This window comes from Leiobunum rupestre, chromosome 3 (assembly GCF_980474605.1).
Source record: "Leiobunum rupestre chromosome 3, qqLeiRupe1.1.hap1, whole genome shotgun sequence".
NCBI classification, from domain to species: Eukaryota; Metazoa; Arthropoda; class Arachnida; order Opiliones; family Sclerosomatidae; genus Leiobunum; species Leiobunum rupestre.
In genome coordinates this window covers 57,801,066-57,828,022 of record NC_143386.1, presented here as the reverse complement: position 1 = coordinate 57,828,022, position 26,957 = coordinate 57,801,066, and the positions used below count along the sequence as shown (strand labels likewise).

Sequence of the window (26,957 nt, the reverse complement as noted above, 5' to 3'; positions counted from 1 at the left end):
TTTTCGCGTACCGTATTATTTTTCGGTATTCTTTCGAGTTTTGCTTTTCGCGTACCGTATTATTAATCTTTATTCTTTCAAGTTTTTCTTTTCGCGTACCGTATTATTTTTCGGTATTCTTTCGAGTTTTGCTTTTCGCGTACCGTATTATTTTTCGGTATTCTTTCGAGTTTTGCTTTTCGCGTACCGTATTATTTATCTTTATTCTTTCGAGTTTTTCTTTTCGCGTACCGTATTATTTTTCGGTATTCTTTCGAGTTTTGCTTTTCGCGTACCGTATTATTTTTCGGTATTCTTTCGAGTTTTGCTTTTCGCGTACCGCATTATTTATCTTTATCCTTTCGAGTTTTTCTTTTCGCGTACCATATTATATTTCGGTTTTCTTTCACGTATTGAAAGTTAGCGAGTTTTGCTTTTCACCCGTATTCTTTACCGTATTATTTTTCGGTATTCTTTCGAGTTTTGCTTTTCGCGTACCGTATTATTTTCGGTATTCTTTCGAGTTTTGCTTTTCGCGTACCGTACTATTTTGCAATATTCTTTCGAGTTTTGCTTTTCGCGTACCGTATTACTTTTCGGTATTCTTTCGAGTTTTGCTTTTCGCGTACCGTATTACTTTTCGGTATTCTTTCGAGTTTTTCTTTTCGCGTACCGTATTATTTTTTCAATATTCTTTCGAGTTTTGCTTTTCGCGTACCGTATTATTTTTCAATATTCTTTCGAGTTTTGCTTTTCGCGTACCGTATTAATTTCGGTATTCTTTCGAGTTTTGCTTTTCGCGTACCGCATTATTTTTCGGTATTCTTTCGAGTTTTGCTTTTCGCGTACTTATTATTTTTCGGTATTCTTTCGAGTTTTGCTTTTCGCGTACCGTATTATTTATCTGTATTCTTTCAAGTTTTGCTTTTCGCGTACGGTATTATTTTTCAATATTCTTTCGAGTTTTGCTTTTCGCGTACCGTATTATTTTCGGTATTCTTTCGAGTTTTGCTTTTCGCGTACCGTATTATTTTTCAATATTCTTTCAAGTTTTGCTTTTCGCGTACCGTAATATTTTTCAATATTCTTTCGAGTTTTGCTTTTCGCGTACCGTATTATTTTCGGTATTCTTTCGAGTTTTGCTTTTCGCGTACCGTATTATTTTTCGGTATTCTTTCGAGTTTTGCTTTTCGCGTACTTATTATTTTTCGGTATTCTTTCGAGTTTTGCTTTTCGCGTATCGCATTATTTATCTGTATTCTTTCAAGTTTTGCTTTTCGCGTACCGTATTATTTTTCAATATTCTTTCGAGTTTTGCTTTTCGCGTACCGTATTATTTTCGGTATTCTTTCGAGTTTTGCTTTTCGCGTACCGTATTATTTTTCAATATTCTTTCGAGTTTTGCTTTTCGCGTACCGTAATATTTTTCAATATTCTTTCGAGTTTTGCTTTTCGCGTACCGTATTATTTTCGGTATTCTTTCGAGTTTTGCTTTTCGCGTACTTATTATTTTTCGGTATTCTTTCGAGTTTTGCTTTTCGCGTACCGTATTATTTTTCGGTATTCTTTCGAGTTTTGCTTTTCGCGTACTTATTATTTTTCGGTATTCTTTCGAGTTTTGCTTTTCGCGTACCGTATTATTTATCTGTATTCTTTCAAGTTTTGCTTTTCGCGTACCGTATTATTTTTCAATATTCTTTCGAGTTTGGCTTTTCGCGTACCGTATTATTTTCGGTATTCTTTCGAGTTTTGCTTTTCGCGTACCGTATTATTTTTCGGTATTCTTTCGAGTTTTGCTTTTCGCGTACCGTATTATTTATCTTTATTCTTTCGAGTTTTTCTTTTCGCGTACCGTATTATTTTTCGGTATTCTTTCGAGTTTTGCTTTTCGCGTACCGTATTATTTTTCGGTATTCTTTCGAGTTTTGCTTTTCGCGTACCGTATTATTTATCTTTTTTCTTTCGAGTTTTTCTTTTCGCGTACCGTATTATTTTTCGGTATTCTTTCGAGTTTTGCTTTTCGCGTACCGTATTATTTTTCGGTATTCTTTCGAGCTTTGCTTTTCGCGTACCGCATTATTTATCTTTATCCTTTCAAGTTTTTCTTTTCGCGTACCATATTATTTTTCGGTATTCTTTCGAGTTTTGCTTTTCGCGTACCGTATTATTTTCGGTATTCTTTCGAGTTTTGCTTTTCGCGTACCGTATTAATAATCTTTATTCTTTCAAGTTTTTCTTTTCGCGTACCGTATTATTTTTCGGTATTCTTTCGAGTTTTGCTTTTCGCGTACCGTATTATTTTTCGGTATTCTTTCGAGTTTTGCTTTTCGCGTACCGTATTATTTATCTTTATTCTTTCGAGTTTTTCTTTTCGCGTACCGTATTATTTTTCGGTATTCTTTCGAGTTTTGCTTTTCGCGTACCGTATTATTTTTCGGTATTCTTTCGAGTTTTGCTTTTCGCGTACCGCATTATTTATCTTTATCCTTTCGAGTTTTTCTTTTCGCGTACCATATTATATTTCGGTTTTCTTTCACGTATTGAAAGTTAGCGAGTTTTGCTTTTCACCCGTATTCTTTACCGTATTATTTTTCGGTATTCTTTCGAGTTTTGCTTTTCGCGTACCGTATAATTTTTCGGTATTCTTTCGAGTTTTGCTTTTCGCGTACCGTACTATTTTGCAATATTCTTTCGAGTTTTGCTTTTCGCGTACCGTATTACTTTTCGGTATTCTTTCGAGTTTTGCTTTTCGCGTACCGTATTACTTTTCGGTATTCTTTCGAGTTTTTCTTTTCGCGTACCGTATTATTTTTTCAATATTCTTTCGAGTTTTGCTTTTCGCGTACCGTATTATTTTTCAATATTCTTTCGAGTTTTGCTTTTCGCGTACCGTATTAATTTCGGTATTCTTTCGAGTTTTGCTTTTCGCGTACCGTATTATTTTTCGGTATTCTTTCGAGTTTTGCTTTTCGCGTACTTATTATTTTTCGGTATTCTTTCGAGTTTTGCTTTTCGCGTACCGTATTATTTATCTGTATTCTTTCAAGTTTTGCTTTTCGCGTACCGTATTATTTTTCAATATTCTTTCGAGTTTTGCTTTTCGCGTATCGTATTATTTTCGGTATACTTTCGAGTTTTGCTTTTCGCGTACCGTATTATTTTTCAATATTCTTTCGAGTTTTGCTTTTCGCGTACCGTAATATTTTTCAATATTCTTTCGAGTTTTGCTTTTCGCGTACCGTATTATTTTCGGTATTCTTTCGAGTTTTGCTTTTCGCGTACCGTATTATTTTTCGGTATTCTTTCGAGTTTTGCTTTTCGCGTACTTATTATTTTTCGGTATTCTTTCGAGTTTTGCTTTTCGCGTATCGCATTATTTATCTGTATTCTTTCAAGTTTTGCTTTTCGCGTACCGTATTATTTTTCAATATTCTTTCGAGTTTTGCTTTTCGCGTACCGTATTATTTTCGGTATTCTTTCGAGTTTTGCTTTTCGCGTACCGTATTATTTTTCAATATTCTTTCGAGTTTTGCTTTTCGCGTACCGTAATATTTTTCAATATTCTTTCGAGTTTTGCTTTTCGCGTACCGTATTATTTTCGGTATTCTTTCGAGTTTTGCTTTTCGCGTACTTATTATTTTTCGGTATTCTTTCGAGTTTTGCTTTTCGCGTACCGTATTATTTTTCGGTATTCTTTCGAGTTTTGCTTTTCGCGTACTTATTATTTTTCGGTATTCTTTCGAGTTTTGCTTTTCGCGTACCGTATTATTTATCTGTATTCTTTCAAGTTTTGCTTTTCGCGTACCGTATTATTTTTCAATATTCTTTCGAGTTTGGCTTTTCGCGTACCGTATTATTTTCGGTATTCTTTCGAGTTTTGCTTTTCGCGTACCGTATTATTTTTCGGTATTCTTTCGAGTTTTGCTTTTCGCGTACCGTATTATTTATCTTTATTCTTTCGAGTTTTTCTTTTCGCGTACCGTATTATTTTTCGGTATTCTTTCGAGTTTTGCTTTTCGCGTACCGTATTATTTTTCGGTATTCTTTCGAGTTTTGCTTTTCGCGTACCGTATTACTTATCTTTATTCTTTCGAGTTTTTCTTTTCGCGTACCGTATTATTTTTCGGTATTCTTTCGAGTTTTGCTTTTCGCGTACCGTATTATTTTTCGGTATTCTTTCGAGTTTTGCTTTTCGCGTACCGCATTATTTATCTTTATCCTTTCGAGTTTTTCTTTTCGCGTACCATATTATTTTTCGGTATTCTTTCGAGTTTTGCTTTTCGCGTACCGTATTATTTTCGGTATTCTTTCGAGTTTTGCTTTTCGCGTACTTATTATTTTTCGGTATTCTTTCGAGTTTTGCTTTTCGCGTACCGTATTATTTTTCGGTATTCTTTCGAGTTTTGCTTTTCGCGTACTTATTATTTTTTGGTATTCTTTCGAGTTTTGCTTTTCGCGTACCGTATTATTAATCTGTATTCTTTCAAGTTTTGCTTTTCGCGTACCGTATTATTTTTCAATATTCTTTCGAGTTTGGCTTTTCGCGTACCGTATTATTTTCGGTATTCTTTCGAGTTTTGCTTTTCGCGTACCGTATTATTTTTCGGTATTCTTTCGAGTTTTGCTTTTCGCGTACCGTATTATTAATCTTTATTCTTTCGAGATTTTCTTTTCGCGTACCGTATTATTTTTCGGTGTTCTTTCGAGTTTTGCTTTTCGCGTACCGTATTATTTTTCGGTATTCTTTCGAGTTTTGCTTTTCGCGTACCGTATTATTTATCTTTATTCTTTCGAGTTTTTCTTTTCGCGTACCGTATTATTTTTCGGTATTCTTTCGAGTTTTGCTTTTCGCGTACTGTATTATTTTTCGGTATTCTTTCGAGTTTTGCTTTTCGCGTACCGCATTATTTACCTTTATCCTTTCGAGTTTTTCTTTTCGCGTACCATATTATTTTTCGGTATTCTTTCGAGTTTTGCTTTTCGCGTACCGTATTATTTTTCGGTATTCTTTCGAGTTTTGCTTTTCGCGTACCGTATTATTTATCTTTATTCTTTCGAGTTTTTCTTTTCGCGTACCGTATTATTTTTCGGTATTCTTTCGAGTTTTGCTTTTCGCGTACCGTATTATTTTTCGGTATTCTTTCCCGCATTGAAAGTTAGCGAGTTTTGCTTTTCGCCCGTATTCTTTACCGTATTATTTTTCGGTATTCTTTCGAGTTTTGCTTTTCGCGTACCGCATTATTTATCTTTATCCTTTCGAGTTTTTCTTTTCGCGTACCGTATTATTTTTCAATATTCTTTCGAGTTTGGCTTTTCGCGTACCGTATTATTTTTCGGTATTCTTTCGAGTTTTGCTTTTCGCGTACCGTATTATTTTTCGGTATTCTTTCGAGTTTTGCTTTTCGCGTAATTATTATTTTTCGGTATTCTTTCGAGTTTTGCTTTTCGCGTACCGTATTATTTTTCGGTATTCTTTCGAGTTTTGCTTTTCGCGTACTTATTATTTTTCGGTATTCTTTCGAGTTTTGCTTTTCGCGTACCGTATTATTTATCTGTTTTCTTTCAAGTTTTGCTTTTCGCGTACCGTATTATTTTTCAATATTCTTTCGAGTTTGGCTTTTCGCGTACCGTATTATTTTCGGTATTCTTTCGAGTTTTGCTTTTCGCGTACCGTATTATTTTTCGGTATTCTTTCGAGTTTTGCTTTTCGCGTACCGTATTATTAATCTTTATTCTTTCGAGTTTTTCTTTTCGCGTACCGTATTATTTTTCGGTATTCTTTCGAGTTTTGCTTTTCGCGTACCGTATTATTTTTCGGTATTCTTTCGAGTTTTGCTTTTCGCGTACCGTATTATTTATCTTTATTCTTTCGAGTTTTGCTTTTCGCGTACCGTATTACTTTTCGGTATTCTTTCGAGTTTTGCTTTTCGCGTACCGTATTACTTTTCGGTATTCTTTCGAGTTTTTCTTTTCGCGTACCGTATTATTTTTTCAATATTCTTTCGAGTTTTGCTTTTCGCGTACCGTATTATTTTTCAATATTCTTTCGAGTTTTGCTTTTCGCGTACCGTATTAATTTCGGTATTCTTTCGAGTTTTGCTTTTCGCGTACCGTATTATTTTTCGGTATTCTTTCGAGTTTTGCTTTTCGCGTACTTATTATTTTTCGGTATTCTTTCGAGTTTTGCTTTTCGCGCACCGTATTATTTATCTGTATTCTTTCGAGTTTTGCTTTTCGCGTACCGTATTATTTTTCAATATTCTTTCGAGTTTTGCTTTTCGCGTACCGTATTATTTTCGGTATTCTTTCGAGTTTTGCTTTTCGCGTACCGTATTATTTTTCAATATCCTTTCGAGTTTTTCTTTTCGCGTACCGTATTATTTTTCAATATTCTTTCGAGTTTGGCTTTTCGCGTACCGTATTATTTTTCGGTATTCTTTCGAGTTTTGCTTTTCGCGTACCGTATTATTTTTCGGTATTCTTTCGAGTTTTGCTTTTCGCGTAATTATTATTTTTCGGTATTCTTTCGAGTTTTGCTTTTCGCGTACCGTATTATTTTTCGGTATTCTTTCGAGTTTTGCTTTTCGCGTACTTATTATTTTTCGGTATTCTTTCGAGTTTTGCTTTTCGCGTACCGTATTATTTATCTGTTTTCTTTCAAGTTTTGCTTTTCGCGTACCGTATTATTTTTCAATATTCTTTCGAGTTTGGCTTTTCGCGTACCGTATTATTTTCGGTATTCTTTCGAGTTTTGCTTTTCGCGTACCGTATTATTTTTCGGTATTCTTTCGAGTTTTGCTTTTCGCGTACCGTATTATTAATCTTTATTCTTTCGAGTTTTTCTTTTCGCGTACCGTATTATTTTTCGGTATTCTTTCGAGTTTTGCTTTTCGCGTACCGTATTATTTTTCGGTATTCTTTCGAGTTTTGCTTTTCGCGTACCGTATTATTTATCTTTATTCTTTCGAGTTTTGCTTTTCGCGTACCGTATTACTTTTCGGTATTCTTTCGAGTTTTGCTTTTCGCGTACCGTATTACTTTTCGGTATTCTTTCGAGTTTTTCTTTTCGCGTACCGTATTATTTTTTCAATATTCTTTCGAGTTTTGCTTTTCGCGTACCGTATTATTTTTCAATATTCTTTCGAGTTTTGCTTTTCGCGTACCGTATTAATTTCGGTATTCTTTCGAGTTTTGCTTTTCGCGTACCGTATTATTTTTCGGTATTCTTTCGAGTTTTGCTTTTCGCGTACTTATTATTTTTCGGTATTCTTTCGAGTTTTGCTTTTCGCGCACCGTATTATTTATCTGTATTCTTTCGAGTTTTGCTTTTCGCGTACCGTATTATTTTTCAATATTCTTTCGAGTTTTGCTTTTCGCGTACCGTATTATTTTCGGTATTCTTTCGAGTTTTGCTTTTCGCGTACCGTATTATTTTTCAATATTCTTTCGAGTTTTGCTTTTCGCGTACCGTAATATTTTTCAATATTCTTTCGAGTTTTGCTTTTCGCGTACCGTATTATTTTCGGTATTCTTTCGAGTTTTGCTTTTCGCGTACCGTATTATTTTTCGGTATTCTTTCGAGTTTTGCTTTTCGCGTACTTATTATTTTTCGGTATTCTTTCGAGTTTTGCTTTTCGCGTATCGCATTATTTATCTGTATTCTTTCAAGTTTTGCTTTTCGCGTACCGTATTATTTTTCAATATTCTTTCGAGTTTTGCTTTTCGCGTACCGTATTATTTTTCAATATTCTTTCGAGTTTTGCTTTTCGCGTACCGTAATATTTTTCAATATTCTTTCGAGTTTTGCTTTAGCGTACCGTATTATTTTCGGTATTCTTTCGAGTTTTGCTTTTCGCGTACTTATTATTTTTCGGTATTCTTTCGAGTTTTGCTTTTCGCGTACCGTATTATTTTTCGGTATTCTTTCGAGTTTTGCTTTTCGCGTACTTATTATTTTTCGGTATTCTTTCGAGTTTTGCTTTTCGCGTACCGTATTATTTATCTGTATTCTTTCAAGTTTTGCTTTTCGCGTACCGTATTATTTTTCAATATTCTTTCGAGTTTGGCTTTTCGCGTACCGTATTATTTTCGGTATTCTTTCGAGTTTTGCTTTTCGCGTACCGTATTATTTTTCGGTATTCTTTCGAGTTTTGCTTTTCGCGTACCGTATTATTTATCTTTATTCTTTCGAGTTTTTCTTTTCGCGTACCGTATTATTTTTCGGTATTCTTTCGAGTTTTGCTTTTCGCGTACCGTATTATTTTTCGGTATTCTTTCGAGTTTTGCTTTTCGCGTACCGTATTATTTATCTTTATTCTTTCGAGTTTTTCTTTTCGCGTACCGTATTATTTTTCGGTATTCTTTCGAGTTTTGCTTTTCGCGTACCGTATTATTTTTCGGTATTCTTTCGAGTTTTGCTTTTCGCGTACCGCATTATTTATCTTTATCCTTTCGAGTTTTTCTTTTCGCGTACCATATTATTTTTCGGTATTCTTTCGAGTTTTGCTTTTCGCGTACCGTATTATTTTCGGTATTCTTTCGAGTTTTGCTTTTCGCGTACCGTATTATTTTTCGGTATTCTTTCGAGTTTTGCTTTTCGCGTACCGTATTATTAATCTTTATTCTTTCGAGATTTTCTTTTCGCGTACCATATTATTTTTCGGTATTCTTTCGAGTTTTGCTTTTCGCGTACCGTATTATTTTTCGGTATTCTTTCCCGCATTGAAAGTTAGCGAGTTTTGCTTTTCGCCCGTATTCTTTACCGTATTATTTTTTGGTATTCTTTCGAGTTTTGCTTTTCGCGTACCGTATTATTTATCTGTATTCTTTCAAGTTTTGCTTTTCGCGTACCGTATTATTTTTCAATATTCTTTCGAGTTTGGCATTTCGCGTACCGTATTATTTTCGGTATTCTTTCGAGTTTTGCTTTTCGCGTACCGTATTATTTTCGGTATTCTTTCGAGTTTTGCTTTTCGCGTTCCGTATTATTTTTCGGTATTCTTTCGAGTTTTGCTTTTCGCGTACCGTATTATTTTTCGGTATTCTTTCGAGTTTTGCTTTTCGCGTACCGTATTATTAATCTTTATTCTTTCAAGTTTTTCTTTTCGCGTACCGTATTATTTTTCGGTATTCTTTCGAGTTTTGCTTTTCGCGTACCGTATTATTTTTCGGTATTCTTTCGAGTTTTGCTTTTCGCGTACCGTATTATTTATCTTTATTCTTTCGAGTTTTTCTTTTCGCGTACCGTATTATTTTTCGGTATTCTTTCGAGTTTTGCTTTTCGCGTACCGTATTATTTTTCGGTATTCTTTCGAGTTTTGCTTTTCGCGTACCGCATTATTTATCTTTATCCTTTCGAGTTTTTCTTTTCGCGTACCATATTATATTTCGGTTTTCTTTCACGTATTGAAAGTTAGCGAGTTTTGCTTTTCACCCGTATTCTTTACCGTATTATTTTTCGGTATTCTTTCGAGTTTTGCTTTTCGCGTACCGTATTATTTTCGGTATTCTTTCGAGTTTTGCTTTTCGCGTACCGTACTATTTTGCAATATTCTTTCGAGTTTTGCTTTTCGCGTACCGTATTACTTTTCGGTATTCTTTCGAGTTTTGCTTTTCGCGTACCGTATTACTTTTCGGTATTCTTTCGAGTTTTTCTTTTCGCGTACCGTATTATTTTTTCAATATTCTTTCGAGTTTTGCTTTTCGCGTACCGTATTATTTTTCAATATTCTTTCGAGTTTTGCTTTTCGCGTACCGTATTAATTTCGGTATTCTTTCGAGTTTTGCTTTTCGCGTACCGCATTATTTTTCGGTATTCTTTCGAGTTTTGCTTTTCGCGTACTTATTATTTTTCGGTATTCTTTCGAGTTTTGCTTTTCGCGTACCGTATTATTTATCTGTATTCTTTCAAGTTTTGCTTTTCGCGTACGGTATTATTTTTCAATATTCTTTCGAGTTTTGCTTTTCGCGTACCGTATTATTTTCGGTATTCTTTCGAGTTTTGCTTTTCGCGTACCGTATTATTTTTCAATATTCTTTCGAGTTTTGCTTTTCGCGTACCGTAATATTTTTCAATATTCTTTCGAGTTTTGCTTTTCGCGTACCGTATTATTTTCGGTATTCTTTCGAGTTTTGCTTTTCGCGTACCGTATTATTTTTCGGTATTCTATCGAGTTTTGCTTTTCGCGTACTTATTATTTTTCGGTATTCTTTCGAGTTTTGCTTTTCGCGTATCGCATTATTTATCTGTATTCTTTCAAGTTTTGCTTTTCGCGTACCGTATTATTTTTCAATATTCTTTCGAGTTTTGCTTTTCGCGTACCGTATTATTTTCGGTATTCTTTCGAGTTTTGCTTTTCGCGTACCGTATTATTTTTCAATATTCTTTCGAGTTTTGCTTTTCGCGTACCGTAATATTTTTCAATATTCTTTCGAGTTTTGCTTTTCGCGTACCGTATTATTTTCGGTATTCTTTCGAGTTTTGCTTTTCGCGTACCGTATTATTTTTCGGTATTCTATCGAGTTTTGCTTTTCGCGTACTTATTATTTTTCGGTATTCTTTCGAGTTTTGCTTTTCGCGTATCGCATTATTTATCTGTATTCTTTCAAGTTTTGCTTTTCGCGTACCGTATTATTTTTCAATATTCTTTCGAGTTTTGCTTTTCGCGTACCGTATTATTTTCGGTATTCTTTCGAGTTTTGCTTTTCGCGTACTTATTATTTTTCGGTATTCTTTCAAGTTTTGCTTTTCGCGTACCGTATTATTTTTCAATATTCTTTCGAGTTTGGCTTTTCGCGTACCGTATTATTTTCGGTATTCTTTCGAGTTTTGCTTTTCGCGTACCGTATTATTTGCCTTTATTCTTTCGAATTTTTCTTTTCGCGTACCGTATTATTTTTCGGTATTCTTTCGAGTTTTGCTTTTCGCGTACCGTATTATTTTTCGGTATTCTTTCGAGTTTTGCTTTTCGCGTACTTATTATTTTTCGGTATTCTTTCGAGTTTTGCTTTTCGCGTACCGTATTATTTATCTGTATTCTTTCAAGTTTTGCTTTTCGCGTACCGTATTATTTTTCGGTATTCTTTCGAGTTTTGCTTTTCGCGTACCGCATTATTTATCTTTATCCTTTCGAGTTTTTCTTTTCGCGTACCATATTATTTTTCGGTATTCTTTCGAGTTTTGCTTTTCGCGTACCGTATTATTTTTCGGTATTCTTTCGAGTTTTGCTTTTCGCGTACCGTATTATTTATCTTTATTCTTTCGAGTTTTTCTTTTCGCGTACCGTATTATTTTTCGGTATTCTTTCGAGTTTTGCTTTTCGCGTACCGTATTATTTTTCGGTATTCTTTCCCGCATTGAAAGTTAGCGAGTTTTGCTTTTCGCCCGTATTCTTTACCGTATTATTTTTTGGTATTCTTTCGAGTTTTGCTTTTCGCGTACCGTATTATTTACCTGTATTCTTTCAAGTTTTGCTTTTCGCGTACCGTATTATTTTTCAATATTCTTTCGAGTTTGGCATTTCGCGTACCGTATTATTTTCGGTATTCTTTCGAGTTTTGCTTTTCGCGTACCGTATTATTTTCGGTATTCTTTCGAGTTTTGCTTTTCGCGTTCCGTATTATTTTTCGGTATTCTTTCGAGTTTTGCTTTTCGCGTACCGTATTATTTTTCGGTATTCTTTCGAGTTTTGCTTTTCGCGTACCGTATTATTTTTCGGTATTCTTTCCCGCATTGAAAGTTAGCGAGTTTTGCTTTTCGCCCGTATTCTTTACCGTATTATTTTTCGGTATTCTTTCGAGTTTTGCTTTTCGCGTACCGTATTATTTTCGGTATTCTTTCGAGTTTTGCTTTTCGCGTACCGTATTATTTTTCGGTATTCTTTCGAGTTTTGCTTTTCGCGTACCGTATTATTTATCTTTATTCTTTCGAGTTTTTCTTTTCGCGTACCGTATTATTTTTCGGTATTCTTTCGAGTTTTGCTTTTCGCGTACCGTATTATTTTTCGGTATACTTTCGAGTTTTGCTTTTCGCGTACCGTATTATTTGCCTTTATTCTTTCGAATTTTTCTTTTCGCGTACCGTATTATTTTTCGGTATTCTTTCGAGTTTTGCTTTTCGCGTACCGTATTATTTTTCGGTATTCTTTCGAGTTTTGCTTTTCGCGTACTTATTATTTTTCGGTATTCTTTCGAGTTTTGCTTTTCGCGTACCGTATTATTTATCTGTATTCTTTCAAGTTTTGCTTTTCGCGTACCGTATTATTTTTCAATATTCTTTCGAGTTTGGCTTTTCGCGTACCGTATTATTTTAGGTATTCTTTCGAGTTTTGCTTTTCGCGTACCGTATTATTTTTCGGTATTCTTTCGAGTTTTGCTTTTCGCGTACCGTATTATTTATCTTTATTCTTTCGAGTTTTTCTTTTCGCGTACCGTATTATTTTTCGGTATTCTTTCGAGTTTTGCTTTTCGCGTACCGTATTATTTTTCGGTATTCTTTCGAGTTTTGCTTTTCGCGTACCGTATTATTTATCTTTATTCTTTCGAGTTTTTCTTTTCGCGTACCGTATTATTTTTCGGTATTCTTTCGAGTTTTGCTTTTCGCGTACCGTATTAATTTTCGGTATTCTTTCGAGTTTTGCTTTTTGCGTACCGCATTATTTATCTTTATCGTTTCGAGTTTTTCTTTTCGCGTACCATATTATTTTTCGGTATTCTTTCGAGTTTTGCTTTTCGCGTACCGTATTATTTTTCGGTATTCTTTCGAGTTTTGCTTTTCGCGTACCGTATTATTTATCTTTATTCTTTCGAGTTTTTCTTTTCGCGTACCGTATTATTTTTCGGTATTCTTTCGAGTTTTGCTTTTCGCGTACCGTATTATTTTTCGGTATTCTTTCCCGCATTGAAAGTTAGCGAGTTTTGCTTTTCGCCCGTATTCTTTACCGTATTATTTTTTGGTATTCTTTCGAGTTTTGCTTTTCGCGTACCGTATTATTTATCTGTATTCTTTCAAGTTTTGCTTTTCGCGTACCGTATTATTTTTCAATATTCTTTCGAGTTTGGCATTTCGCGTACCGTATTATTTTCGGTATTCTTTCGAGTTTTGCTTTTCGCGTACCGTATTATTTTTCGGTATTCTTTCGAGTTTTGCTTTTCGCGTACCGTATTATTTATCTTTATTCTTTCGAGTTTTTCTTTTCGCGTACCGTATTATTTTTCGGTATTCTTTCGAGTTTTGCTTTTCGCGTACCGTATTATTTTTCGGTATTCTTTCGAGTTTTGCTTTTCGCGTACCGTATTATTTTTCGGTATTCTTTCCCGCATTGAAAGTTAGCGAGTTTTGCTTTTCGCCCGTATTCTTTACCGTATTATTTTTCGGTATTCTTTCGAGTTTTGCTTTTCGCGTACCGTATTATTTTCGGTATTCTTTCGAGTTTTGCTTTTCGCGTTCGGTATTATTTTTCGGTATTCTTACGAGTTTTGCTTTTCGCGTACCGTATTATTTTTCGGTATTCTTTCGAGTTTTGCTTTTCGCGTACCGTATTATTTATCTTTATTCTTTCGAGTTTTTCTTTTCGCGTACCGTAATATTTTTCGGTATTCTTTCGAGTTTTGCTTTTCGCGTACCGTATTATTTTTCGGTATTCTTTCGAGTTTTGCTTTTCGCGTACCGTATTTTTTATCTTTATTCTTTCGAGTTTTTCTTTTCGCGTACCGTATTATTTTTCGGTATTCTTTCGATTTTTGCTTTTCGCGTACCGTATTATTTTTCGGTATTCTTTCCCGCATTGAAAGTTAGCGAGTTTTGCTTTTCGCCCGTATTCTTTACCGTTTTATTTTTCGGTATTCTTTCGAGTTTTGCTTTTCGCGTACCGTATTATTTATCTGTATTCTTTCAAGTTTTGCTTTTCGCGTACCGTATTATTTTTCAATATTCTTTCGAGTTTGGCTTTTCGCGTACCGTATTATTGTCGGTATTCTTTCGAGTTTTGCTTTTCGCGTACCGTATTATTTTTCGGTATTCTTTCGTGTTTTGCTTTTCGCGTACCGTATTATTTATCTTTATTCTTTCGAGTTTTTCTTTGCGCGTACCGTATTATTTTTCGGTATTCTTTCGAGTTTTGCTTTTCGCGTACCGTATTATTTTTCGGTATTCTTTCGAGTTTTGCTTTTCGCGTACCGTATTATTTATCTTTATTCTTTCTAGTTTTTCTTTTCGCGTACCGTATTATTTTTCGGTATTCTTTCGAGTTTTGCTTTTCGCGTACCGTATTATTTTTCGGTATTCTTTCCCGCATTGAAAGTTAGCGAGTTTTGCTTTTCGCCTGTATTCTTTACCGTATTATTTTTCGATATTCTTTCGAGTTTTGCTTTTCGCGTACCGTATTATTTTTCGGTATTCTTTCGAGTTTTGCTTTTCGCGTACCGTATTATTTATCTTTATTCTTTCGAGTTTTTCTTTTCGCGTACCGTATTATTTTTCGGTATTCTTTCGAGTTTTGCTTTTCGCGTACCATATAATTTTTCGGTATTCTTTCGAGTTTTGCTTTTCGCGTACCGTATTATTTATCTTTATTCTTTCGAGTTTTTCTTTTCGCGTACCGTATTATTTTTCGGTATTCTTTCGAGTTTTGCTTTTCGCGTACCGTATTATTTTTCGGTATTCTTTCGAGTTTTGCTTTTCGCGTACCGTATTATTTTTCGGTATTCTTTCCCGCATTGAAAGTTAGCGAGTTTTGCTTTTCGCCTGTATTCTTTACCGTATTATTTTTCGGTATTCTTTCGAGTTTTGCTTTTCGCGTACCGTATTATTTATCTGTATTCTTTCAATTTTGCTTTTCGCGTACCGTATTATTTTTCGGTATTCTTTCCCGCATTGAAAGTTAGCGAGTTTTGCTTTTCGCCTGTATTCTTTACCGTATTATTTTTCGGTATTCTTTCGAGTTTTGCTTTTCGCGTACCGTATTATTTATCTGTATTCTTTCAATTTTGCTTTTCGCGTACCTTATTATTTATCTTTATTCTTTCGAGTTTTTCTTTTCGCGTACCGTATTATTTTTCGGTATTCTTTCGAGTTTTGCTTTTCGCGTACCGTATTATTTTTCGGTATTCTTTCGAGTTTTGCTTTTCGCGTACCGTATTATTTATCTTTATTCTTTCGTGTTCTTCTTTTCGCGTACCGTATTATTTTTCGGTATTCTTTCGAGTTTTGCTTTTCGCGTACCGTATTATTTATCTTTATTCTTTCGAGTTTTTCTTTTCGCGTACCGTATTATTTTTCGGTATTCTTTCAAGTTTTGCTTTTCGCGTACCGTATTATTTTTCGGTATTCTTTCCCGCATTGAAAGTTAGCGAGTTTCTCTTTTCGCCCGTATTCTTTACCGTATTATTTTTCGGTATTCTTTCGAGTTTTGCTTTTCGCGTACCGTATTATTTATCTGTATTCTTTCAAGTTTTGCTTTTCGCGTACCGTATTATTTTTCAATATTCTTTCGAGTTTGGCTTTTCGCGTACCGTATTATTTTCGGTATTCTTTCGAGTTTTGCTTTTCGCGTACCGTATTATTTTTCGGTATTCTTTCGAGTTTTGCTTTTCGCGTACCGTATTATTTATCTTTATTCTTTCAAGTTTTTCTTTTCGCGTACCGTATTATTTTTCGATATTCTTTCGAGTTTTGCTTTTCACGTACCGTATTATTTTTCGGTATTCTTTCGAGTTTTGCTTTTCGCGTACCGTATTATTTATCTTTATTCTTTCGAGTTTTTCTTTTCGCGTACCGTATTATTTTTCGGTATTCTTTCGAGTTTTGCTTTTCGCGTACCGTATTATTTTTCGGTATTCTTTCGAGTTTTGCTTTTCGCGTACCGTATTATTTATCTTTATTCTTTCGAGTTTTTCTTTTCGCGTACCGTATTATTTTTCGGTATTCTTTCAAGTTTTGATTTCGCGTACCGTATTATTTTTCGGTATTCTTTCCCGCATTAAAAATTAGCGAGTTTTGCTTTTCGCCCGTATTCTTTACCGTATTATTTTTCGGTATTCTTTCGAGTTTTGCTTTTCGCGTACCGTATTATTTATCTGTATTCTTTCAAGTTTTGCTTTTCGCGTACCGTATTATTTTTCAATATTCTTTCGAGTTTTGCTTTTCGCGTACCGTATTATTTATCTTTATTCTTTCGAGTTTTTCTTTTCGCGTACCGTATTATTTTTCGGTATTCTTTCGAGTTTTGCTTTTCGCGTAGCGTATTATTTTTCGGTATTCTTTCGAGTTTTGCTTTTCGCGTACCGTATTATTTATCTTTATTCTTTCGAGTTTTTCTTTTCGCGTACCGTATTATTTTTCGGTATTCTTTCGAGTTTTGCTTTTCGCGTACCGTATTATTTTTCGGTATTCTTTCGAGTTTTGCTTTTCGCGTACCGTATTATTTATCTTTATTCTTTCGAGTTTTTCTTTTCGCGTACCGTATTATTTTTCGGTATTCTTTCGAGTTTTGCTTTTCGCGTACCGTATTATTTTTCGGTATTCTTTCCCGCATTGAAAGTTAGCGAGTTTTGCTTTTCGCCCGTATTCTTTACCGTATTATTTTTCGGTATTCTTTCGAGTTTTGCTTTTCGCGTACCGTATTATTTTTCGGTATTCTTTCCCGCATTGAAAGTTAGCGAGTTTTGCTTTTCGCCCGTATTCTTTACCGTATTATTTTTCGGTATTCTTTCGAGTTTTGCTTTTCGCGTACCGTATTATTTATCTGTATTCTTTCAAGTTTTGCTTTTCGCGTACCGTATTATTTTTCAATATTCTTTCGAGTTTGGCTTTTCGCGTACCGTATTATTTTCGGTATTCTTTCGAGTTTTGCTTTTCGCGTACCGTATTATTTTTCGGTATTCTTTCGAGTTTTGCTTTTCGCGTACCGTATTATTTATCTTTATTCTTTCGAGTTTTGCTTTTCGCGTACCGTATTATTTTTCGGTATTCTTTCGAGTTTTGCTTTTCGCGTACCGTATTATTTATCTTTATTCTTTCGAGTTTTTCTTTTCGCGTACCGTATTATTTTTCGGTATTCTTTCGAGTTTTGCTTTTCGCGTACCGTATTATTTATCTTTATTCTTTCGAGTTTTTCTTTTCGCGTACCGTATTATTTTTCGGTATTCTTTCAAGTTTTGCTTTTCGCGTACCGTATTATTTTTCGGTATTCTTTCCCGCATTGAAAGTTAGCGAGTTTTGCTTTTCGCCCGTATTCTTTACCGTATTATTTTTCGGTATTCTTTCGAGTTTTGCTTTTCGCGTACCGTATTATTTTTCGGTATTCTTTCGAGTTTTGCTTTTCGCGTACCGTATTATTTATCTTTATTCTTTCGAGTTTTTCTTTTCGCGTACCGTATTATTTTTCGGTATTCTTTCGAGTTTTGCTTTTCGCGTACCGTATTATTTTTCGGTATTCTTTCGAGTTTTGCTTTTCGCGTACCGTATTATTTATCTTTATTCTTTCGAGTTTTTCTTTTCGCGTACCGTATTATTTTTCGGTATTCTTTCAAGTTTTGCTTTTCGCGTACCGTATTATTTTTCGGTATTCTTTCCCGCATTGAAAGTTAGCGAGTTTTGCTTTTCGCCTGTATTCTTTACCGTATTATTTTTCGGTATTCTTTCGAGTTTTGCTTTTCGCGTACCGTATTATTTATCTGTATTCTTTCAAGTTTTGCTTTTCGCGTACCGTATTATTTTTCAATATTCTTTCGAGTTTGGCTTTTCGCGTACCGTATTATTTTCGGTATTCTTTCGAGTTTTGCTTTTCGCGTACCGTATTATTTTTCGGTATTCTTTCGAGTTTTGCTTTTCGCGTACCGTATTATTTATCTTTATTCTTTCGAGTTTTTCTTTTCGCGTACCGTATTATTTTTCGGTATTCTTTCGAGTTTTGCTTTTCGCGTACCGTATTATTTTTCGGTATTCTTTCGAGTTTTGCTTTTCGCGTACCGTATTATTTATCTTTATTCTTTCGAGTTTTTCTTTTCGCGTACCGTATTATTTTTCGGTATTCTTTCGAGTTTTGCTTTTCGCGTACCGTATTATTTTTCGGTATTCTTTCGAGTTTTGGTTTTCGCGTACCGTATTATTTTTCGGTATTCTTTCGAGTTTTGCTTTTCGCGTACCGTATTATTTTTCGGTATTCTTTCCCGCATTGAAAGTTAGCGAGTTTTGCTTTTCGCCTGTATTCTTTACCGTATTATTTTTCGGTATTCTTTCGAGTTTTGCTTTTCGCGTACCGTATTATTTATCTGTATTCTTTCAATTTTGCTTTTCGCGTACCGTATTATTTTTCGGTATTCTTTCCCGCATTGAAAGTTAGCGAGTTTTGCTTTTCGCCTGTATTCTTTACCGTATTATTTTTCGGTATTCTTTCGAGTTTTGCTTTTCGCGTACCGTATTATTTATCTGTATTCTTTCAATTTTGCTTTTCGCGTACCGTATTATTTATCTTTATTCTTTCGAGTTTTTCTTTTCGCGTACCGTATTATTTTTCGGTATTCTTTCGAGTTTTGCTTTTCGCGTACCGTATTATTTTTCGGTATTCTTTCGAGTTTTGCTTTTCGCGTACCGTATTATTTATCTTTATTCTTTCGAGTTTTTCTTTTCGCGTACCGTATTATTTTTCGGTATTCTTTCGAGTTTTGCTTTTCGCGTACCGTATTATTTATCTTTATTCTTTCTAGTTTTTCTTTTCGCGTACCGTATTATTTTTCGGTATTCTTTCGAGTTTTGCTTTTCGCGTACCGTATTATTTATCTTTATTCTTTCGAGTTTTTCTTTTCGCGTACCGTATTATTTTTCGGTATTCTTTCGAGTTTTGCTTTTCGCGTACCGTATTATTTTTCGGTATTCTTTCGAGTTTTGCTTTTCGCGTACCGTATTATTTATCTTTATTCTTTCGAGTTTTTCTTTTCGCGTACCGTATTATTTTTCGGTATTCTTTCGAGTTTTGCTTTTCGCGTACCGTATTATTTTTCGGTATTCTTTCCCGCATTGAAAATTAGCGAGTTTTGCTTTTCGCCCGTATTCTTTACCGTATTATTTTTCGGTATTCTTTCGAGTTTTGCTTTTCGCGTACCGTATTATTTATCTGTATTCTTTCAAGTTTTGCTTTTCGCGTACCGTATTATTTATCTTTATTCTTTCGAGTTTTGCTTTTCGCGTACCGTATTATTTTTCGGTATTCTTTCGAGTTTTGCTTTTCGCGTACCGTATTATTTATCTTTATTCTTTCGAGTTTTTCTTTTCGCGTACCGTATTATTTTTCGGTATTCTTTCGAGTTTTGCTTTTCGCGTACCGTATTATTTTTCGGTATTCTTTCGAGTTTTGCTTTTCGCGTACCGTATTATTTATCTTTATTCTTTCGAGTTTTTCTTTTCGCGTACCGTATTATTTTTCGGTATTCTTTCGAGTTTTGCTTTTCGCGTACCGTATTATTTTTCGGTATTCTTTCCCGCATTGAAAATTAGCGAGTTTTGCTTTTTGCCCGTATTCTTTACCGTATTATTTTTCGGTATTCTTTCGAGTTTTGCTTTTCGCGTACCGTATTATTTATCTGTATTCTTTCAAGTTTTGCTTTTCGCGTACCGTATTATTTTTCAATATTCTTTCGAGTTTTGCTTTTCGCGTACCGTATTATTTATCTTTATTCTTTCGAGTTTTTCTTTTCGCGTACCGTATTATTTTTCGGTATTCTTTCGAGTTTTGCTTTTCGCGTAGCGTATTATTTTTCGGTATTCTTTCGAGTTTTGCTTTTCGCGTACCGTATTATTTATCTTTATTCTTTCGAGTTTTTCTTTTCGCGTACCGTATTATTTTTCGGTATTCTTTCGAGTTTTGCTTTTCGCGTACCGTATTATTTTTCGGTATTCTTTCGAGTTTTGCTTTTCGCGTACCGTATTATTTATCTTTATTCTTTCGAGTTTTTCTTTTCGCGTACCGTATTATTTTTCGGTATTCTTTCGAGTTTTGCTTTTCGCGTACCGTATTATTTTTCGGTATTCTTTCCCGCATTGAAAGTTAGCGAGTTTTGCTTTTCGCCCGTATTCTTTACCGTATTATTTTTCGGTATTCTTTCGAGTTTTGCTTTTCGCGTACCGTATTATTTATCTGTATTCTTTCAAGTTTTGCTTTTCGCGTACCGTATTATTTTTCAATATTCTTTCGAGTTTGGCTTTTCGCGTACCGTATTATTTTCGGTATTCTTTCGAGTTTTGCTTTTCGCGTACCGTATTATTTTTCGGTATTCTTTCGAGTTTTGCTTTTCGCGTACCGTATTATTTATCTTTATTCTTTCGAGTTTTTCTTTTCGCGTACCGTATTATTTTTCGGTATTCTTTCGAGTTTTGCTTTTCGCGTACCGTATTATTTTCGGTATTCTTTCGAGTTTTGCTTTTCGCGTACCGTATTATTTATCTTTATTCTTTCGAGTTTTTCTTTTCGCGTACCGTATTATTTTTCGGTATTCTTTCGAGTTTTGCTTTTCGCGTACCGTATTATTTTGCGGTATTCTTTCGAGTTTTGCATTTCGCGTACCGTATTATTTATCTTTATTCTTTCGAGTTTTTCTTTTCGCGTACCGTATTATTTTTCGGTATTCTTTCGAGTTTTGCTTTTCGCGTACCGTATTATTTTTCGGTATTCTTTCCCGCATTGAAAGTTAGCGAGTTTTGCTTTTCGCCCGTATTCTTTACCGTATTATTTTTCGGTATTCTTTCGAGTTTTGCTTTTCGCGTACCGTATTATTTATCTGTATTCTTTCAAGTTTTGCTTTTCGCGTACCGTATTATTTTTCAATATTCTTTCGAGTTTGGCTTTTCGCGTACCGTATTATTTTCGGTATTCTTTCGAGTTTTGCTTTTCGCGTACCGTATTATTTTTCGGTATTCTTTCGAGTTTTGCTTTTCGCGTACCGTATTATTTATCTTTATTCTTTCGAGTTTTTCTTTTCGCGTACCGTATTATTTTTCGGTATTCTTTCGAGTTTTGCTTTTCGCGTACCGTATTATTTTTCGGTATTCTTTCGAGTTTTGCTTTTCGCGTACCGTATTATTTATCTTTATTCTTTCGAGTTTTTCTTTTCGCGTACCGTATTATTTTTCGGTATTCTTTCGAGTTTTGCTTTTCGCGTACCGTATTATTTTTCGGTATTCTTTCGAGTTTTGCTTTTCGCGTACCGTATTATTTATCTTTATTCTTTCGAGTTTTTCTTTTCGCGTACCGTATTATTTTTCGGTATTCTTTCGAGTTTTGCTTTTCGCGTACCGTATTATTTATCTTTATTCTTTCGAGTTTTTCTTTTCGCGTACCGTATTATTTTTCGGTATTCTTTCGAGTTTTGCTTTTCGCGTACCGTATTATTTTTCGGTATTCTTTCGAGTTTTGCTTTTCGCGTACCGTATTATTTATCTTTATTCTTTCGAGTTTTTCTTTTCGCGTACCGTATTATTTTTCGGTATTCTTTCGAGTTTTGCTTTTCGCGTACCGTATTATTTTTCGGTATTCTTTCGAGTTTTGCTTTTCGCGTACCGTATTATTTATCTTTATTCTTTCGAGTTTTTCTTTTCGCGTACCGTATTATTTTTCGGTATTCTTTCAAGTTTTGCTTTTCGCGTACCGTATTATTTTTCGGTATTCTTTCCCGCATTGAAAGTTAGCGAGTTTTGCTTTTCGCCCGTATTCTTTACCGTATTATTTTTCGGTATTCTTTCGAGTTTTGCTTTTCGCGTACCGTATTATTTATCTGTATTCTTTCAAGTTTTGCTTTTCGCGTACCGTATTATTTTTCAATATTCTTTCGAGTTTGGCTTTTCGCGTACCGTATTATTTTCGGTATTCTTTCGAGTTTTGCTTTTCGCGTACCGTATTATTTTCCGGTATTCTTTCGAGTTTTGCTTTTCGCGTACCGTATTATTTATCTTTATTCTTTCGAGTTTTGCTTTTCGCGTACCGTATTATTTTTCGGTATTCTTTCGAGTTTTGCTTTTCGCGTACCGTATTATTTATCTTTATTCTTTCGAGTTTTTCTTTTCGCGTACCGTATTATTTTCCGGTATTCTTTCGAGTTTTTCTTTTCGCGTACCGTATTATTTTTCGGTATTCTTTCGAGTTTTGCTTTTCGCGTACCGTATTATTTTTCGGTATTCTTTCGAGTTTTGCTTTTCGCGTACCGTATTATTTATCTTTATTCTTTCGAGTTTTTCTTTTCGCGTACCGTATTATTTTTCGGTATTCTTTCGAGTTTTGCTTTTCGCGTACCGTATTATTTTTCGGTATTCTTTCGAGTTTTGCTTTTCGCGTACCGTATTATTTATCTTTATTCTTTCGAGTTTTTCTTTTCGCGTACCGTATTATTTTTCGGTATTCTTTCAAGTTTTGCTTTTCGCGTACCGTATTATTTTTCGGTATTCTTTCCCGCATTGAAAGTTAGCGAGTTTTGCTTTTCGCCTGTATTCTTTACCGTATTATTTTTCGGTATTCTTTCGAGTTTTGCTTTTCGCGTACCGTATTATTTATCTGTATTCTTTCAAGTTTTGCTTTTCGCGTACCGTATTATTTTTCAATATTCTTTCGAGTTTGGCTTTTCGCGTACCGTATTATTTATCTTTATTCTTTCGAGTTTTTCTTTTCGCGTACCGTATTATTTTTCGGTATTCTTTCGAGTTTTGCTTTTCGCGTACCGTATTATTTTTCGGTATTCTTTCGAGTTTTGGTTTTCGCGTACCGTATTATTTTTCGGTATTCTTTCGAGTTTTGCTTTTCGCGTACCGTATTATTTTTCGGTATTCTTTCCCGCATTGAAAGTTAGCGAGTTTTGCTTTTCGCCTGTATTCTTTACCGTATTATTTTTCGGTATTCTTTCGAGTTTTGCTTTTCGCGTACCGTATTATTTATCTGTATTCTTTCAATTTTGCTTTTCGCGTACCGTATTATTTTTCGGTATTCTTTCCCGCATTGAAAGTTAGCGAGTTTTGCTTTTCGCCTGTATTCTTTACCGTATTATTTTTCGGTATTCTTTCGAGTTTTGCTTTTCGCGTACCGTATTATTTATCTGTATTCTTTCAATTTTGCTTTTCGCGTACCGTATTATTTATCTTTATTCTTTCGAGTTTTTCTTTTCGCGTACCGTATTATTTTTCGGTATTCTTTCGAGTTTTGCTTTTCGCGTACCGTATTATTTTTCGGTATTCTTTCGAGTTTTGCTTTTCGCGTACCGTATTATTTATCTTTATTCTTTCGAGTTTTTCTTTTCGCGTACCGTATTATTTTTCGGTATTCTTTCGAGTTTTGCTTTTCGCGTACCGTATTATTTATCTTTATTCTTTCGAGTTTTTCTTTTCGCGTACCGTATTATTTTTCGGTATTCTTTCAAGTTTTGCTTTTCGCGTACCGTATTATTTTTCGGTATTCTTTCCCGCATTGAAAGTTAGCGAGTTTTGCTTTTCGCCCGTATTCTTTACCGTATTATTTTTCGGTATTCTTTCGAGTTTTGCTTTTCGCGTACCGTATTATTTATCTGTATTCTTTCAAGTTTTGCTTTTCGCGTAACGTATTATTTTTCAATATTCTTTCGAGTTTGGCTTTTCGCGTACCGTATTATTTTCGGTATTCTTTCGAGTTTTGCTTTTCGCGTACCGTATTATTTTTCGGTATTCTTTCGAGTTTTGCTTTTCGCGTACCGTATTATTTATCTTTATTCTTTCGAGTTTTTCTTTTCGCGTACCGTATTATTTTTCGGTATTCTTTCGAGTTTTGCTTTTCGCGTACCGTATTATTTTTCGGTATTCTTTCGAGTTTTGCTTTTCGCGTACCGTATTATGTATCTTTATTCTTTCGAGTTTTTCTTTTCGCGTACCGTATTATTTTTCGGTATTCTTTCGAGTTTTGCTTTTCGCGTACCGTATTATTTTTCGGTATTCTTTCGAGTTTTGCTTTTCGCGTACCGTATTATTTATCTTTATTCTTTCGAGTTTTGCTTTTCGCGTACCGTATTATTTTTCGGTATTCTTTCGAGTTTTGCTTTTCGCGTACCGTATTATTTATCTTTATTCTTTCGAGTTTTTCTTTTCGCGTACCGTATTATTTTTCGGTATTCTTTCGAGTTTTGCTTTTCGCGTACCGTATTATTTTTCGGTATTCTTTCGAGTTTTGCTTTTCGCGTACCGTATTATTTATCTTTATTCTTTCGAGTTTTTCTTTTCGCGTACCGTATTATTTTTCGGTATTCTTTCGAGTTTTGCTTTTCGCGTACCGTATTATTTTTCGGTATTCTTTCCCGCATTGAAAATGAGCGAGTTTTGCTTTTCGCCCGTATTCTTTACCGTATTATTTTTCGGTATTCTTTCGAGTTTTGCTTTTCGCGTACCGTATTATTTATCTGTATTCTTTCAAGTTTTGCTTTTCGCGTACCGTATTATTTATCTTTATTCTTTCGAGTTTTGCTTTTCGCGTACCGTATTATTTTTCGGTATTCTTTCGAGTTTTGCTTTTCGCGTACCGTATTATTAATCTTTATTCTTTCGAGTTTTTCTTTTCGCGTACCGTATTATTTTTCGGTATTCTTTCGAGTTTTGCTTTTCGCGTACCGTATTATTTTTCGGTATTCTTTCGAGTTTTGCTTTTCGCGTACCGTATTATTTATCTTTATTCTTTCGAGTTTTTCTTTTCGCGTACCGTATTATTTTTCGGTATTCTTTCGAGTTTTGCTTTTCGCGTACCGTATTATTTTTCGGTATTCTTTCCCGCATTGAAAATTAGCGAGTTTTGCTTTTTGCCCGTATTCTTTACCGTATTATTTTTCGGTATTCTTTCGAGTTTTGCTTTTCGCGTACCGTATTATTTATCTGTATTCTTTCAAGTTTTGCTTTTCGCGTACCGTATTATTTTTCAATATTCTTTCGAGTTTTGCTTTTCGCGTACCGTATTATTTATCTTTATTCTTTCGAGTTTTTCTTTTCGCGTACCGTATTATTTTTCGGTATTCTTTCGAGTTTTGCTTTTCGCGTAGCGTATTATTTTTCGGTATTCTTTCGAGTTTTGCTTTTCGCGTACCGTATTATTTATCTTTATTCTTTCGAGTTTTTCTTTTCGCGTACCGTATTATTTTTCGGTATTCTTTCGAGTTTTGCTTTTCGCGTACCGTATTATTTTTCGGTATTCTTTCGAGTTTTGCTTTTCGCGTACCGTATTATTTATCTTTATTCTTTCGAGTTTTTCTTTTCGCGTACCGTATTATTTTTCGGTATTCTTTCGAGTTTTGCTTTTCGCGTACCGTATTATTTTTCGGTATTCTTTCCCGCATTGAAAGTTAGCGAGTTTTGCTTTTCGCCCGTATTCTTTACCGTATTATTTTTCGGTATTCTTTCGAGTTTTGCTTTTCGCGTACCGTATTATTTATCTGTATTCTTTCAAGTTTTGCTTTTCGCGTACCGTATTATTTTTCAATATTCTTTCGAGTTTGGCTTTTCGCGTACCGTATTATTTTCGGTATTCTTTCGAGTTTTGCTTTTCGCGTACCGTATTATTTTTCGGTATTCTTTCGAGTTTTGCTTTTCGCGTACCGTATTATTTATCTTTATTCTTTCGAGTTTTTCTTTTCGCGTACCGTATTATTTTTCGGTATTCTTTCGAGTTTTGCTTTTCGCGTACCGTATTATTTTCGGTATTCTTTCGAGTTTTGCTTTTCGCGTACCGTATTATTTATCTTTATTCTTTCGAGTTTTTCTTTTCGCGTACCGTATTATTTTTCGGTATTCTTTCGAGTTTTGCTTTTCGCGTACCGTATTATTTTGCGGTATTCTTTCGAGTTTTGCATTTCGCGTACCGTATTATTTATCTTTATTCTTTCGAGTTTTTCTTTTCGCGTACCGTATTATTTTTCGGTATTCTTTCGAGTTTTGCTTTTCGCGTACCGTATTATTTTTCGGTATTCTTTCCCGCATTGAAAGTTAGCGAGTTTTGCTTTTCGCCCGTATTCTTTACCGTATTATTTTTCGGTATTCTTTCGAGTTTTGCTTTTCGCGTACCGTATTATTTATCTGTATTCTTTCAAGTTTTGCTTTTCGCGTACCGTATTATTTTTCAATATTCTTTCGAGTTTGGCTTTTCGCGTACCGTATTATTTTCGGTATTCTTTCGAGTTTTGCTTTTCGCGTACCGTATTATTTTTCGGTATTCTTTCGAGTTTTGCTTTTCGCGTACCGTATTATTTATCTTTATTCTTTCGAGTTTTGCTTTTCGCGTACCGTATTATTTTTCGGTATTCTTTCGAGTTTTGCTTTTCGCGTACCGTATTATTTTTCGGTATTCTTTCGAGTTTTGCTTTTCGCGTACCGTATTATTTATCTTTATTCTTTCGAGTTTTTCTTTTCGCGTACCGTATTATTTTTCGGTATTCTTTCGAGTTTTGCTTTTCGCGTACCGTATTATTTTTCGGTATTCTTTCGAGTTTTGCTTTTCGCGTACCGTATTATTTATCTTTATTCTTTCGAGTTTTTCTTTTCGCGTACCGTATTATTTTTCGGTATTCTTTCGAGTTTTGCTTTTCGCGTACCGTATTATTTATCTTTATTCTTTCGAGTTTTTCTTTTCGCGTACCGTATTATTTTTCGGTATTCTTTCCCGCATTGAAAGTTAGCGATTTTTGCTTTTCGCCCGTATTCTTTACCGTATTATTTTTCGGTATTCTTTCGAGTTTTGCTTTTCGCGTACCGTATTATTTATCTGTATTCTTTCAAGTTTTGCTTTTCGCGTACCGTATTATTTTTCAATATTCTTTCGAGTTTGGCTTTTCGCGTACCGTATTATTTTCGGTATTCTTTCGAGTTTTGCTTTTCGCGAACCGTATTATTTTTCGGTATTCTTTCGAGTTTTGCTTTTCGCGTACCGTATTATTTATCTTTATTCTTTCGAGTTTTTCTTTTCGCGTACCGTATTATTTTTCGGTATTCTTTCGAG

At 34.5% G+C, this 26,957-nt stretch overlaps 1 protein-coding gene across 1 annotated transcript in view; it reads left to right on the top strand.

Moving 5' to 3' along the window:
* LOC149953105 (acetylcholinesterase-like) overlaps positions 1 to 26,957 on the top strand; it is a 78,786-nt gene that overhangs the window by 25,314 nt on the left and 26,515 nt on the right. The gene's annotated exons all lie outside the window — the stretch shown is intronic.